Source organism: Bos grunniens, chromosome 19 (genome assembly GCF_055505025.1).
Source record: "Bos grunniens cultivar Pamir isolate PY7600 chromosome 19, Bosgru_T2T1.0, whole genome shotgun sequence".
NCBI classification, from domain to species: Eukaryota; Metazoa; Chordata; class Mammalia; order Artiodactyla; family Bovidae; genus Bos; species Bos grunniens.
In genome coordinates this window covers 2,722,285-2,739,910 of record NC_141183.1, presented here as the reverse complement: position 1 = coordinate 2,739,910, position 17,626 = coordinate 2,722,285, and positions in this window count along the sequence as shown.

Sequence of the window (17,626 nt, the reverse complement as noted above, 5' to 3'; positions counted from 1 at the left end):
GAAACCAGAAACAGGGCCATGGAGATGTGGGGAGCGTGGACAAGAGCTCACCTTACTGAGCACGCGTGGTGCGGCCTCTGTGCCTTTGGTCACGCCCCACAACTCTCCCCATCCACCCTCGACCCACCAGCAGACCCAGCTCCAGCCCCCTCCCTGACCCACCACGGGGCCTCTGTAACGCCCCAAGTCTCCAGGGGTCCCTGCCTTCTCAGGATGATCAGAACACAGAGCCCTTTGGGGAGTCTGTTGAAAACCCACGTGTCAGGATCCCGCATCGGGGGCATCTAAATGTATAGCCCAGCCTGCTGCTTCCTCAACTGTGGGACACACAGGAGAAGCCTGGGACCTTATTAAAAATGCAGAAACTGATTCAGTGGGTCTTGGGAGGGGTTGGGGGGAGGGGGCTACATTCTTCAACAAGCTTCCAGGTGAGGCTCTGAGGCTGCACTGAGAAGTGGGGGGCTAGAATAGGACTATGAAGCTGTGTTTTCATTTCTCTTCCGAATTGAATGCAACCCATCTGGAAATAGCACGTGGAAAAGCATTAGGAACTACCACTCTCCACACCTCTGGTTGTTAGCATTTGCTTTCCTGTTTTAATGCAGCTATTTGTCTGTGCCTGTGCTTGGCTTACATGTTCCACTGAACAGCAAATCACTGAAGACAATGATATTCGACACCCTTTGCATCTGTCCACCTAGCAGAAAACCCGCTTCTCTGGGAGACCCAAACCAAAGTGATGTTTATTCATGGAAGACCATGCATGATATTGCTGCTTTAGTGCTCACATATCACAGAGATGTGTGTGCATGCTAAGTCACTTCAGTTGTGCAACCCTAAGGACTGTACTCACCAGGCTCCCCTGTTGGGATTCTCCAGGCAAGAATATTGGAGTGCATTGCCATGCCCTCCTCCAAGGGATCTTCCCGACCCAGGGATCAAACCCATGTCTCCTGTGGCTCCCAAAATTGCAGGCAGATTCTTTACTGCTGAGCCATGGAGAAAGCCCACATCACAGAGATGGGGCCCCCAAAGTTGTTCCTCTAATAAATAGCGAAAAAGAAGAGAGATTCTAATTTTCAGTATTTCAAGTGAATAGTCACACATGCAGTTTCCATGAAGTATGGCAGGATACACATTGAAATCCGTTGTTCACCCACTCTGCCGACTCCGCCCGCTTCTCTGCTGCACTTATTACTCGTCTGGCCTCCAGTGAGCTTTACCTGCCAGGTGTCTCGTTTCCTCCTGCTCACACCTGACCACAGGATGCTGGGGCCAGCTGCTCTCCTTTTCAAGAGCCCCGCATCGTCCTGCACCGCACCCTCTTAGGGACACCTGAAGGTTATAAAACCTAAGGTTAATGCAGTTTTTATGTCACCCTTTGGGGCAGGAAAATATAAAACCTGAGCTCCAGGAATGGTCTACTTCCTGTTTTTATTGGCCATAAAGGTCTCCTGGTGGGAGCAAATGGCACATACAGAGACACAGAATCGACTGAACTCTGGCAAGTCTCCTTGCTAGGTGAGGGCGAATCTCTCCTTCCAACCTTCAAATGGTGTTAGAACACCTGCAAAGAAACCCATGGCGGTGCTCAACCCCATTACAAGTGTGCGATTCAAGAGTTTTCAGTAAATGTACCGAACTGTGCATCTGCCACTATAACCCTGATTTAGAACATTTCATCATCCTAATAAGATCCCTCGAGCCTCTTTAGAGTTAAGCCCAAGGTAGCCACTATTTTTTTCCTGTCTCTCTGTATTTGTATACTTATATTTCCGTACAAGTGGAGTCATTCAATATGCAGACTTTTCTGCCTGCTTTATTTCATTTAGTACAATGCTTTTGGGTTCACCATATTGTAGTGTATATCAGAAGCTTAATCTAATTGCCCATAGTATCTTATTGTATGGAAACATATTTTACTTAGCCTTCCAGTAGTTAGTGAACAATTTGAATTGCTTCCAGTTTTGGCTTACTAGGAATACTGCTGCTAGGAATATGCATGTTTTGGAGTGACCATACATTTTCATTTCTCTTGGGTAGATATCTAGAAGTAGAATTTCTGTTTTGTATGATAAAAAAGAGTTAGTTTCTCAATCGTGTCCAGCTCCTTGTGACCCCATGGACTGTAGCCCCCCAGGCTCCTCTGTCCATGGGTTTTCCCAGGTAAGAATACTGGAGTGGGCTGCCATTCCCTTCTATAACCATTCTATGAATATGAAATAGTATCTCACTATGGCTGAAATTTGCTTTTCCCCAATAACTAATGCTATTAAGATCTTTTCATATATATTCTTGGTGAGATATTTCCATTGAGTTGGTTTATTATTAATGTAAAATGATCTTAATGCTTTTTTCTCTAAACTGATCCCACTTATGCATGTGATGATAACATAAAACTCTCAGAGACCAAGCACCCTGCAAATAAAAAAGGACTTAATCATATTAACAGTAGATGCAGTAATAAATACATTTTTAGAAAATGTAAACTTTGTTTTACAGAGTGCCATAAAAACGCTTTGCTAACCTGAAAGTTTTCCATTAATTAACTTGAATTTCAATTGGCTTTAGTCCTTCTTTTTTCTTCTTTACTTTTTTTTGCCGTCTCTCTCCCCCATCAGATTTGTCAGTGTTGCTGTAACCCGAAACCTCAGGGCAGGCCATTATGGCATCAGCAACAGATGGCGAGGGTTTCCATAAAACAGAAAAGGAAGCAGACCTTTCTTCAGGGAGGCGAGTAAACACAGAGCACATGCACGGTGGGAACTGAAATGGAGTGCTAAGTGCAAATTAAAAATAGAAAGCATGACGAACAAACTTGTTTTGGAAAAAATTGTCTTTTTAGCACATGGCTATTCAAAAGCATGCATCAACTCAATATGATTGTTATTTACCTTTGGAACATGGCCTTATGCCATTATTGGGACACCAGGTAAAATAGTCACCAACAGGGAAATAGAGTAGAAGAGACTATCTGATAATTTAGTAACAATCCAAAGTTTTACAGGGGAAAGCCTTTTGTTTTGTATTTATGAAAATAAAAATGACTGCTTGTATGAATCAAGTAAGGAGATAACTATTCTTTCCTCAAGTTTTGTTTCTTTTTTAATGTGGTCACAGTCGTTCAAAGGAAGCCAGACAATGACCGGTTTTCTCCTTCTTTGTGTTTCTTTTACTAATAGGAAGAGAATATATAGAATGATCGTCATTGTTACCTGTCACATAGGTTATTGCCTTAGACTGAGCCGGAAGACTCCGAGTTTTTTTGTTGTTGTTGCTGCTAATGTTGTAGGTTTTGTTCTTTGTTCCTTGTTTGTTTTTTTGCTTTATGATCCATATTTTGAAAAAAAAAAAAAAAAAGACTTAAGATTTACTCAAACTCCCATTTCCTCTTCACAAAACAGAGAGGAAAATGTGAGCTCTTCTCTTTGTGATAAAAGGAAACGCTGTTTTAAGTCTTTGGAGTCCTGTGTTGCTTTAGTGCAGAACTTCAAAGTGGCCCCCTACATGGAGGTTTGTGATTTCTGACAAGGAGTGCGATGCATCCGAAAGGCAGGAAGAAACACAGGTGTCAAACGTGCTCACAACAGTGTCTCCAACACTGACCAGCATCTCAAAGATGCTCAGAAACCTATACATATCTGCTGACTGACTCTATGACCACATGAAAGATAGATGAAGGTAAATTATTCTTGAAAAAATTAAATTAGGTCTTTAATTGGAAAGATACTGTCTAATATAAAAAGATAATAAATCACTGGGGTGGGGGGGGGAAGGAGAAAAAAAATCTCAAATTTGCAACATGTACATAGCACACATGGAAAGTATTTTCAATGGAATGTCTTTGTGCTGTCACTCAAGGCCCTTTAGGATACGAGACAACTCCCCATTAGACAACAGTTTTGTGTTTTGGTTGTTATTGTTTTGTCACTAAGTCATGCCTGACTGTCTGTGACCCCATGGACTATAGCACTCTGGGCTCCCCTGACCTCCACTATCTCCTGGAGTTTGCTCATATTCATGTCCTTTGAGTCAGTGATGCCATCTAACTATCTCATCCTCTGCCGTTCCCTTCTCCCCCTGCCCTTAATCTTTCCCAGCATCAGGGTCTTTTCCAATGAGTTACCTCTTCATATCAGGTGGTCAAAGTATTGGAATTTCAGCGTCAGCATCAATCCTTCCAATGAATAGACAAGGCTGATTTCCTTTAGGATTGACTAGTTTGATCTCCTTGTAGTCCAAGGGACTCTCAAAAGTCTTCTCCAGCCCCACAGTTCAAAAGCATCAATTCTTCAGTGCTCGACCTTCTTTACTGTCCAACTCTCATCTGTACATGACTACTAGAAAAACCATACTCCAATATAAAATACAGTTTTTGAATAAAATAAAATGGAAATGTTTGACCTCACTGAATATGTAATATATATTCACATGTAGTACAGACCTAGATAGCATATTGAAAAGCAGAGACATTACTTTGCCAACAAAGGTTCATCTAGTCAATGCTATGGTTTTTCCAGTGGTCATGTATGGTTGTGAGAGCTGGACTGTGAAGAAAGCTGAACACTGAAGAATTGATGCTTCTGAACTGTGGTGTTGGAGAAAACTCTTGAGAGTCCCTTGGACTGCAAGGAGATCCAACCAGTCTATTCTAGAGGAGATCAGCCCTGGGTGTTCTTTGGAGGGAATGATGCTAAAGCTGAAACTCCAGTACTTTGGCCACCTCATGCGAAGAGTTGACTCATTGGAAAAGACTCTGATGCTGGGAGGGATTGGGGGCAGGAGGAGAAGGGGACGACAGAGGATGAGATGGCTGGATGGCATCACTGACTTGATGGATGTGAGTTTGAGTGAACTTTGGGAGTTGGTGATGGACAGGGAGGCCTGGTGTGCTGCGATTCATGGGGTCGCAAAGAGTTGGACACAACTGAGCAACTGAACTGAACTGAACAGACTGAAATCTTTACTTGAAAGTGATTTCATGAAATTGTGTAAATATAAGGGAATACAGTGGCCTGTAACAGGCCATGGAATGCTGGCACAAAACGAACATTGTGTTTCCCCATTGAAAGTCTTCCTGCATGGCCACCAGCTTCTATGTTATCAGCTCACAAGAGTCTACACCTTTTCCTTTTAGTCACTTCCTATAAGCTGCTCAGTTGATGACGGTAATTAAAGAAAACTTCTTCCTATGTGAAGTAAGGTGTGAAAGAACAATTAAAAAAAAAATAGTAAAATGGTGGGAACATTTCTCCGGGCAAAAGCAATTTCCCCTTTGAAAGAGCTCACTTATTATGATCTCTGTGGAGGCATCTATTTTCAGTCTATCACTTCCCTCTGATGAAAAACAAACTCATCTCAGGGAACTAACACACCAGGATAAGTCATAATGAACAGCATTTTAGTCCTTGACAACCAAGACTCAAAAGACATAATGTCATTAAAATGAACTCAGAACAATAGCTTCCAAGGAGCAAGTAAGGTTCTTTGGAAAGAAAACTGTCCTCATCCCCTTTATTGCAGTATAAAATATAAATCTTCTCCCGAGATCCCTAATCTATTTCTTTCTAGAACTTAGCTTGTAAGATTGTGAGGACCCTGCATCCAGAAACATGAAAGCCTGCATTTGACCTTGGAGGGGAAAACCAATATAAAAGATATGCAGGTAGAAAATCAGAAAATTTCCATGTAATATGGGGATTCCCATGGCATAGCAGTAAAAGCCCAAAGGCAATTCAGATCTGCAAAGCAATTGCCAGTGTCCAGGGTTGCTGGACCCAGTTGCTGTTGTTGTTCAGTCATTCAGTTGTGTCCAACTCTTTGTGACAGCGTGGACTGCAGGACACAAGGCTTCCCTGTCCTTCACCATCTCCCGGAGCTTGCTCAAACACATGTCCATTGAGTTGGTGATGCCATCCAACCATCTCATCCTCTGTCGCCCCTTTCTCCTCTCGCCTTCAATCTTTCCCATCATCAGGGTCTTTTCCAATGAATCAGTTCTTTGCATCAGGTGGCCAAAGTATTGGAGTTTCAGCTTCAGCATCAGTCCCTCTAAAGATATTCAAGACTGATTTCCTTTAGGATTGACTGGTTGGATCTCCTTGCAGTCCAAGGGACTCTCAAGAGTCTTCTCCATCACCACGGTTCAAAAGCATTGATTCTTTGGCATTCAGCTTTCTTTATAGTCCAACTCTCACATCCATACATGACTACTGGAAAAACCATCGCCTTGATTAGATGGGCCTTTGTTGGTAAAGTAATGTCTCTGCTTTTCAATATGCTATCTAGGTTGGTCATAGCTTTTCTTCCAAGGAGCAAGCGTCATTTAATTTCATGGCTGCAGTCACCATCTGCAGTGATTTTGGAGCCCCCCAAAATAAAGTCTCTCACTGTTTCCACAGTTTCCCCATCTATTCTCCACGAAGTGATGGGATCAGATCTTCATTTTCTGAGTGTTGAGTTTTAAGCCAAGTTTTTCACTCTCCTCTTTCACTTTCAACAAGAGGCTCTTTAGTTCTTCTTCACCTTCTGTCACAAGGGTGGTATCATCTGCATATCTGAGGTTATTGATATTTCTCGCTGCAATCTTGATTCCAGCTTTTGCTTCATCCAGACTGGCATTTTGCATGACGTACTCTGCATATAAGTTAAATAAGCAGGGTGACAATATACAGCCTTGAAGTACTCCTTTCCCAATTTGGAACCAGTCTGTTTTCCCATGTCCAGATTCAACTGTTGCTTCTTGACCTGCATACAGATTTCTCAGGAGGCAGGACAGGTGGTCTGGTATTCCCACCTCTTTAAGAATTTTTCACAGTTTGTTGTGATCCACTCAGTCAAAGACTTTTGCGTAGTCAATAAAGCAAAAGTAGATGTCTTTCCGGAACTCTTGTGCTTTTTTGATGATCCAGGGGATGTTGGTGCTCTGGTTCCTCCGCCTTTTCTAAATCCAGCTTGAATATCTGGAAGTTCATGGTTCACATACTGTTGAAGCCTGGCTTGAAGAATTTTGAGCATTACTTTTCTAGCATATGAAATGAGTGCAATTGTGCAGTAGTTTGAACATTCTTTGGCATTGCCTTTCTTTGGGACTAGAATGAAAACCAACCTTTTCCAGTCTTGTGGCCACTGCAGAGTTTTCCAGATTTGCTGGCATATTGACTTTCACAGCATCACAGCACTTTCACAGCATCATCTTTTAAGATTTGAAATACCTCAACTTAAATTCCGTCACCTCCACTAGCTTTGTTCATAGTGATGCTTCCTAAGGCCCTTGATAGGAAAGGATGGGGAGACCACTTTCTCCCCCACCAAATTCATCAAAAGATCATTTGAATGCTGAGCAACTTCCACAAAACAACTTCTGAACACTGGCAGAGGACACCAGGCACCTGGAAAGGCAGCCCATTCTCTTCTAAAAGAGGTAGGACAAAATATAAAAGAAAAAGAGAGAAAAGAGTTAGGGATGGAGACCTGTCATGAAGGAGAAGTTTCCACACAGCAGGAAACCCTCTCACTGGCAGGTCTGTGGGGAGCTTTGGAATCTCAGAGGGCAACATAACCAGGAGAAACACACACACACACACACACACACACACACAAAATACACACCTAACCCCAACTGTAGAAAAGAGAACTTTCCTGCAAAAGGCTCTAACCTAACAACCTAATGCACAGTCTGGCCCTCACAAAACAAAGGACCGAGCAAACCCCAAAGGAGATCTAACCAGTTGCAGGCTGCCCCCTGCCCGCCTGGAGGCAGAGAGGCAGGCGGGTGACAGCCAGAGCCAGAAGGTGGGGGGCAAACTCCACCCCAGAGACAGCATTATCCACCAAACTGTGAGCAGGCTGCCAGCTGCTAACCACATCTTCCTGGGATCCTGGACGATTGACATTGCCAGGAGGGTCACAGCCTGAGATCAGTTCCCCAGAGGAGACACATGGTACACCCAGGAAACAAAATGGCTGGGACCGGGGAGGTGAGTAAGACCACGGCCCTCCTGGGACAGTGCACTCACCAAGCACCTGGTCACCTGAGCTGCTCAGGCCCGGGAATGGCACAAAACACACACTCAACCCACAAGACTGAGCCAGAACTCAGAACTGTGTCTGAGTGTCTCCTGTGGAGGTGTGGGTCAGCAGTGGCCTGCTACAGGGGCTCTGGGTGCAGCAGGCCTGGGTATGGCACAAGCCCTCTTGGAGGAGGTCTCCATTAACCCCACAATAGAGCAGCCAGGACATACACAGGACTGGGGAACAGACTCTTGGAGGGCACCAACAGAAACTTGTGCACTAGGACCCAGGGCAAAGAAGCAGTGACCCCACAAGAGATTGACCCAGACTTGCCCAGGAGTGTCCAGGAGTGCCCGGCGAAGGTGTTGGTCAACGGTGGCCTGCTGCAGGGTCGGGCACTGAGTGCAGCCGTGTGTGCAGGGGACCTTTTGAAGGAGGTCACCATTATCTTCATTACCTCCACCATAGTCTGACCTCAGGTCAAATAACAGGGAGTGATCATAGCCCCACCCATGAACAGAAAACTAGATTCATGATTTACTGAACATGGCCCTGCCCATCAGAATAAGACCCAGGTTCCCCCTCAGTCAGTATCTCCCATCAGGAAACTTCGATAAGCCTCTTATCCTTCTCCATCAGAGGGCACACAGACTGAAAACCACAATCATAGAAAACTAACCAAACTGATCACATGGACCACAGCTTTGTTTAGCTCAATGAAACTATGAGCCATGCCGTGTAGGGCCAACCAAAATGGGCAGGTCATGGTGGAGAGTTCTGACAAAACATGGTCCACTGGAGAAGGGAATGGCAAACCACTTCAGTATTCTTGTGTTGAGAACCCCATGAACAGTATGAAACGGCCAAAAGATAGGACATTGAAAGATGAATTCCCCAGGTTTGCAGGTGCCCAATATGCTACTGGAGATCAGTGGAGAAATAACTCCACAAAGAATGAAGGGATGGAGCCAAAGCAAAAACAACACCCAGTTGTGGATGTGACTGCTGATGGAAGCAAGGTCCAATCCTGTAAAGAGCAATACTGCATAGGAACCTGGAATGTTAGCTCCATGAATCAAGGCAATTTGGAAGTGGTCAAAGAGGAGATGGCAAGAGTGAACATCGACATTTTAGGAATCAGTGAACTAAAATGGACTGGGATGGGTGAATTTAACTCAGATGACCATTATATCTACTACTGTGGGCAAGAATCCCTTAGAAGAAATGGAGTAGCCCTCATAGTCAACAAAAGAGTCCAAAATGTAGTACCTGGATGCGATCTCAAAAATGACAGAATTATCTCTGTTGGTTTCCAGGGCAAACCATTCAATATCACAGTGATCCAAGTCTATGACCCAACCAATAATGCTGAAGACGCTGTAGTTAAATGGTTCTATGAAGACCTAAAAGACCATCTAGAACTAACACCCCCAAAAAATGTCCTCTTCATTATAGGGGACTGGAATGCAAAAGTAGGAAGTCAAGAGCTACCTGGCGTAACAGGCAAATTTGGCCTTGGAGTACAAATGAAGCAGATCAAAGGCTAACAGTTTTCCCAAGAGAACACACTGGTCATAGCAAACACCCTCTTCCAATAACACAAGAGCAGACTCTACACATGGACGTCACCAGATGGTCAATACTGAAATCAGATTGATTATATTCTTTGCAGCCAAAGATGGAGAGGCTTTATATGGTCAGCAAAAAACAGGACTGGGAGCTGACTGTGGCTCAGATCATGAACTCCTCATTGCCAAATTAAGACTTAAATTGAAGAAAGTAGGGAAAAACCACTAGATCACTCAGGTGTGACCTAAATCAAATCCCTTACACAGTGGAAGTGAGAAATAGATTCAAGGGATTAGATCTGATAGACAGAGTGCCTATGAACTATGAACAGAGGTTCATGACATTGTACAGGAGGCAGTGATCAAGACCATCGTCAAGAAAAAGAAATGCAAAAAGGCAAAATGGTTGTCTGAGAAGGCCTTACAAATAGCTGAGAAAAGGAGAGAAATGTAAGGCAAAGGAGAAAAGAAAAGAGATACCCATTTGAATGAAGAGTTCCAAAGAATAGCAAGAAGAGATAAGAAAGCCTTCCTCAGTGATCAGTTTAAAGAAATAGAGGAAAACAATAGAATGGGAAAGACTAGAGATCTCTTCAAGAAAATTAGAGATACCAAGGGAAGATTTCATGCAAAGATGGACACAATAAAGGACAGAAATGGTATGGACCTCACAGAAACAGAAGATATTAAGTAGAGGTGACAAGAATACACAGAAGAACTGTACAAAAAAAGATCGTCATGATCCAGCATCAGGGTCTTTTCTAATGAGTCAGCTCTTCACATCAGGTGGCCAAATTAATGGAGCTTCAGCTTCAGCATTAGTCCTTCCAGTGAATATTCAGGATTGATTTCCTTTAAGATTGACTGCTTTGATCTCCTTGAAGTCCAAGGGACTCTTCTCCAACAACACAGTTCAAAAGCATCAATTCTTTGGTGCTCAATCATCTTTATGGTCCAACTCTCACATCTATACATGACTACTGGAAAAACCATAGCTTTGATTAGATGGACCTTTGTTGGCAAGTAATATCTCTGCTTTTTAATATGTCATCTAGGTTAGACATTGCTTTTCTTCCAAGGAGCAAGCATCTTTTAATTTCACGGCTGTAGTCACCATCTGCAGTGATTTTGGAGCCCAATAAAATAAAGTCTATCACTGTTTCCACTGTTTCCCCATCTATTTGCCATGAAGTGATGGGACCAGATATTATGATCTTCATTTTTTGAATGCTGAGTTTTAAGCCAGCTTTTACGCTCTTCTCTTTCACTTTCATCAAGAGGCTCTTTAGTTTGTCTTCACTTTCTGCCATAAAGGTGGTGTCATCTGCATATCTGAGGTTATTGATATTTCTCCAGGCAATCTTGATACCGGCTTGTGTTTCATCCATCCAGCATTTCTCATAATGTACTCTGCATATAAGTTAAATAAGCAGGGTGACAATATACAGCCTTGATGTACTCTTTCCCAATTTGGAACTAGTCTGTTGTTCCATGTCTGGTTCTAACTGTTGTTTCCTGACCTGCACACAGATTTCTCGGTAGGCAGGTAAGGTGGTCTGGTATTCCCACTTCTTTAAGAATTTTTCACAGTTTGCTGTAATCCACACAATCAAAGACTTTAGTCACTTAGGCAGAAGTAGATGTTTTTCTGGTACTCTCTTGCTTTTTCTATGATCCAGCGGATGTTGGCAATTTGATCTCTGGTTCCTCTGCCCTTTCTAAATCCAGCTTGGACATCCGGAATTTCTCGATTTGCATACTGCTGAACCCACTGCTGGACCCCAGAGGTAGCTATAAAAGGGTCATCTGGTGAACAGTGATGTCTTAAAGTTCACTGAGGGCATATTGCAGACACCTTCCTTCCTTGATTTTGGTGTCAGCCTGGTTCTCCAGCTTGAATCTGAGAGACTTTACAGATCTCACAAACTATCCTTTTTTCCACATAAGTTACCCAGAGATGGTTTTTTGGTTTCTATTTCAACCAAGAGAAAGAGGAAAAAGTGAAAGCAGTGACAGATTTTCTTTTCTTGGCTCCAACATTACTCCAGATAATGACTGAGGCCATGATATTAAAAGACACTCGCTCCTTGGAAAGAAAGCTATGACAAACCCAGACAGTGTATTAAAAAGCAGAGGCATCACTTTGCTGACAAAGATCCATATAGTCAAAGCTATGTTTTTTTCCTGTAGTTATGTACAGATGTGACAGTTGGACCGTAAAGAAGGCTAGTTCAGTTCAGTTCAGTCGCTCAGTCGTGTCTGACTCTTTGCGACCCCATGAATCACAGCACGCCAGGCCTCCCTGTCCATCACCAACTCCCAGAGTTCACTCAGACTCATGACCATCGAGTCAGTGATGCCATCCAGCCATCTCATCCTCTGTCGTCCCCTTCTCCTCCTGCCCCCAATCCCTCCCAGCATCAGAGTCTTTTCCAATGAGTCAACTCTTCGCATGAGGTGGCCAAAGTACTGGAGTTTCAGCTTTAGCATCATTCCTTCCAAAGAACACCCCGGGCTGATCTCCTTCAGAATGGACTGGTTGGATCTCCTTGCAGTCCAAGGGACTCTCAAGAGTCTTCTCCAACACCACAGTTCAAAAGCATCAATTCTTCGGCACTCAGCCTTCTTCACAGTCCAACTCTCACATCCATACATGACCATAGGAAAAACCATAGCCTTGACTAGATGAACTTTTGTTGGCAAAGTAATGTCTCTGCTTTTGAATATGCTATCTAGGTTGGTCATAACTTTCCTTCCATGGTGTAAGCGTCTTTTAATTTCATGGCTGCAGTCACCATCTGCAGTGATTTTGGAGCCCAAAAAAATAAAGTCTGACACTTTCCACTGTTTCCCCATCTATTTCCCATGAAGTGATGGGACTGGATGCCATGATCTTCGTTTTCTGAATGTTGAGCTTTAAGCCAACTTTTTCACTCTTCTCTTTCATTTTCATCAAGAGGCTTTTTAGTTCCTCTTCACTTTCTGCCATAAGGATGGTGTCATCTGCATATCTGAGGTTATTGATATTTCTCCGGCAATCTTGATTCCAGCTTGTGTTTCTTCCAGTCCAGCGTTTCTCATGATGTACTCTGCATATAAGTTAAATAAGCAAGGTGACAATATACAGCCTTGACGTACTCGTTTTCCTATTTGGAACCAGTCTGTTGTTCCATGTCCAGTTCTAACTGTTGCTTCCTGACCTGCATACAGATTTCTCAAGAGGCAGGTCAGGTGGTCTGGTATTCCCATCTCTTTCAGAATTTTCCAGTTTATTGTGATCCACACAGTCAAAGGCTTTGGCATAGTCAATAAAGCAGAAATAGACGTTTTTCTGGAACTCTCTTGCTTTTTCTATGATCCAGCAGATGTTGGCAATTTGATCTCTGGTTCCTCTGCCTTTTCTAAAACCAGCTTGAACATCTGGAAGTCCACGGTTCACATATTGCTGAAGCCTGGCTTGGAAAATTTTGAGCATTACTTTACTAGCATGTAAGATGAGTGCAATTGTGCGGTAGTTTGAGCATTCTTTGGCATTGCCTTTCTTTGGGATTGGAATGAAAACTGACCTTTTCCAGTCCTGTGGCCACTGCTGAGTTTTCCAAATTTGCTGGCATATTGAGTGCAGCACTTCCACAGCATCATCTTTCAGGATTTGAAATATCTCAACTGGAATTCCATCACCTTCACTAGCTTTGTTTGTAGTGATGCTTTCTAAGGCCCACTTGACTTCACATTCCAGGATGTCTGGCTCTAGGTCAATGATCACACCATCGTGATTATCTGGGACATGAAGATCTTTTTTGTACAGTTCTTCTGTGTATTCTTGCCGCCTCTTCTTGATATCTTCTGCTTCTCTTAGGTCCATACCATTTCTGTCCTTTATCGAGCCCATCTTTGCATGAAATCTTCCCTTGGTATCTCTAATTTTCTTGAAGAGATCTCTAGTCTTTCCCATTCTGTTGTTTTCCTCTATTTCTTTGCATTGATCACTGAGGAAGGCTTTCTTATCTCTTCTTGCTATTCTTTGGAACTCTGCATTCAGATGCTTATATCTTTCCTTTTCTCCTTTGCTTTTCACTTCTCTTCTTTTTACATCTATTTGTAAGGCCTCCCCAGACAGCCATTTTGCTTTTTTGCATTTCTTTTCCATGGGGATGGTCTTGATTCCTGTCTCCTGTACAATGTCATGAACCTCATTTCATAGTTCATCAGGCACTCTATCTATCAGATCTAGGCCCTTAAATCTATTTCTCACTTCCACTGTATAATCATAAGGGATTTGATTTAGGTCATACCTGAATGGTCTAGTGGTTTTCCCTAGTTTCTTCAATTTAAGTCTGAATTTGATAATAAGGAGTTCATGATCTGAGCCACAGTCAGCTCCTGGTCTTGTTTTTGTTGACTGTATAGAGTTTCTCCATCTTTGGCTGCAAAGAATATAATCAATCTGATTTTGGTGTTGACCATCTAGTGATGTCCATGTGTAGAGTCTTCTCTTGTGTTGTTGGAAGAGGGTGTTTGCTATGACCCATGCATTTTCTTGGCAAAACTCTATTAGTCTTTGCCCTGCTTCATTCCGTATTCCAAGAAGGCTAAGGGCCAAAGAATTCATACTTTTGAATTGTGGCTCTGGAGAAGACTCTTGAAAGTCCCTTGGACAGCAGGGCAATCAAACCAGTCAATCCTAAAGGAAACCAACCCTGAATATTCATCAGAAGGACTGACGTTGAAGCTAAAGCTCCAATATTTTGGCCACCTGATGCAAAGATGCTCATTAGGAAAGATCCTGATGCTGGGGAAGATTGAAGACAGGAAGAGAAAGGGATGACAGAGGATGAGATGGTTAGATAGCATCACCAATTCAATGGACATGAATTTGAGCAAACTCCAGAAGATAGCGGAGGACAGAGGAGCCTGGTGTGCTGCAGTCCATGGCATCAAAAAGAGTCAGACACGACTTAATGACTGAACAACAACAACAAATTTCAACCCGGAACTCTGACTCAAAGTAGCACAATATTAGATTCCTTCAAAAAATATGTTGATGCTTCTAGTTGATGATGATGGTGATGATCATTTTAAGTCTAGTGCCTCAGTTATGAACTAGGAATTGCATTGACAACAGAATGGCATTCTTTTTAGAAAAACTCTGAACACATCTTCTGATTGTTGAGTATTTCTCTAAAAATAGCCAAGGGGTTTTTTAATCCAAATCTTTTCCCTTTATAGTCTCACAAAATAATCCATAAGGGCATTCATAGAAGTTCTATGAAAGATAAAGAGCTGAGATATTTTAAGAAGTCATACACTTCTCAACTGAAAGAAAACATTCAAGGCTTTTGAGGCCCTTGTCAAATTATTCACCTTCATTTTTAGATGTCACAGCTGAAGTATTGAAATAAACAAATATTCATTTGGAAGATTACAGATGGTGAATATTAATTGTTGCATATATCAAATTATAATGGAGCTTTGTAATTATAGTGAACGGATTTTGTAATTGCTTGAGGATTATGGAAGGGGATAAATGTAAAGGATGCTAGAAAGCTAAGGAAGATAAATATTTGAGGGGACGCAGGTGTATAAGGCATTTGCTGAACTTTTCCAATTTAGGAGACCAGGAGCGGTAAGCCCATGGCCCTATGTATGAATTGCTGGTACCATCGTAATAAAGCAGAAGTCACAAGCTGGTCCAGTATACAACTACCAGAATGACTTCACTGGACTAGTGAGAATCAGAATTTATGTCCGTTAATTTGCTTTATGAACAAATACATCATTGGGAGTCACCTGATACTGCTCTTGAAACAAATACAAGGGGATCTGGACCAGTATGAGCAGGCTCTGTTTTTGAAGAGAATAGTAATAAAGGGTCCTGAATTTGAACCACAGTTAGACACGTTCTGCCTGTTCAGACGACGACTTAGGACCCCAAGCAACGTTTTGGCTCTGCCTTGTAAGCAGCTATTGAAGACACAGGGGCCAAGCAATTGCCAAGCCATGACCCATGATCAATTCCCAAACATTCACCATCCCAAGCATTTCATCACATGTCATGTCCAGCTCAAGGGAGAAAGTCTGAACTATAGTACAGTAATGCTCTGAGGTCAAAGGTGGGAAACCAGAAAATAAAAAGTGTTGGTACAGGTACACACGGCTATATTTAAAATAGATAACCACCAAGGACCTACTTACTGTATTGCACAGTGAACTCTGCTCAATCCTGTGTCACAATCTAAATGAGATAAGAATCTGGAAAAGAATTGTTGTTGTTCAGTTGCTGAGTCTTGTCTGACTCTCTGCAACCCTATGGACTGCAGCATGCAAGGCTTCCCTGTCCTTCACTATCTCCTGGAGGTTGATCAAACTCATATCTAATGATGAAAAAGAATAGATACATGTATATGTATCACTGAATCACTTTCTGGACACCTGAAATTAATGCAACATTGTTAACAAACTATGCTGCTGCTAAGTCGCTTTAGTCGTGTCTGACTCTGTGCGACCCCATAGACGGCAGCCCACCAGGCTCTCCTGTCCCTGGGATTCTCCAGGCAAGAACACTGGAGTGGGTTGCCATTGCCTTCTCCAATGCATGAAAGTGAAAAGTGAAAGTGAAGTCGCTCAGTCATGTCTGACTCTTTACTCCTATATTAAATAAAATTTTTCAAAAAAGTTCATTTGGAAACCACCTGTTTCTTCCCAATTCATTGCACCTACCTAAATAGAATCTGAGTTTTATATTTGCTTTCTTTGTTTTCTGTTATTTTTACAGGCTGATATTAAGAGTGCTGAATTTGGCCCATGAAAGTGGGTTAAGAAGTGGAAAAAATAATTTCCTCACCTACTTCTTTCTCCAGTTAACTAAGTCCATTTGAAACAAAAAGTTACTGGTTACCTACCACCTTATCACATACAATTCTGGACATAGTTTAACAGTCATAAGGTCAAGAATTCACCTCTTTCCGTTTTTCCATATGGGAAGGTGGGAGGAATACTGGCCTAGAGTAGAGAGGCTGCATTGCTCTCTTCACTCTCCCCAGACTAGCCCAGCGGCCTTCTCTCACCCTGCGCCCACATTCATGAAATGAGGGTCTGCTTTTTTAAAAACGGCCCCTAATGCCCTGCTTTGTCTCCCCTGCTTTCCTTATTGAAGGCATCCAAGATTCACCCTGTATATTTATTTTTACTTGCGTATTATTTTCACTTGCCTATTGCTACCAGACTAGGGCCCCCTTGGAGTCATAAATTATCTTTTTTTTTTTTTTTCATCCCAGATAGTCAGAAACTTTCACTTGGTAGATAGGCTGCACTCCAATGTGATTAAATGAATGAACCGATTAAAGGATGAAGAAATGTGTTCTAAATATAAACACATATATTTTTATCATTAAAGGTATTTTAGCAATCATTTCCTCTTACGTGGTTTCTCTCAAAAGCTGACTTTGAGACATGGATGAGAATTCCAGTACACTAAGTCCCCTACCTGCCTGGTAATCTAGGAGATGCAGGTTTGATCCTGGAAGGATTATCCCCTGGATGGAAGATCCCCTGGAGAAGGAAATGGCAACCTACTCCAGTATTCTTGTCTGGAGAATCCCATGGACAGAGGAACCGGCAGGCTACAGCCCATAGTGTCGCAAAGAGCTGGACACAGCTGAAGGGACTTAGTACGGCACCACATGTTCTGACTGGTGTGAGATGATACCTCATTGTAGTTTTGATTCCCATTTCTCTAATACTGAGTGACATTGAGCATCTTTTCACGTGTTTATTAGCCATCTGCGTGTCTTCTTTGGAGAGATGTATGTTTAGAGCTTCTGCCCACTTTTTGGAAAAAGAAAGCATAAAAAAGAAAGAATTTAAAAAGTTTCACCACACTCTGGTTATAAAAGAATTCCCTCATGTTTTCCTCTAGTATTTGTATGGTTTTGGCTTTTGCCTTTAGAATTCAGATGGCTTTATAGCTTATTGTGATATGTGGCGTGAAATATAAGCTCAATTTTATCTTTTTTCAAATGGCCATCAGTTATCCAATATCAATT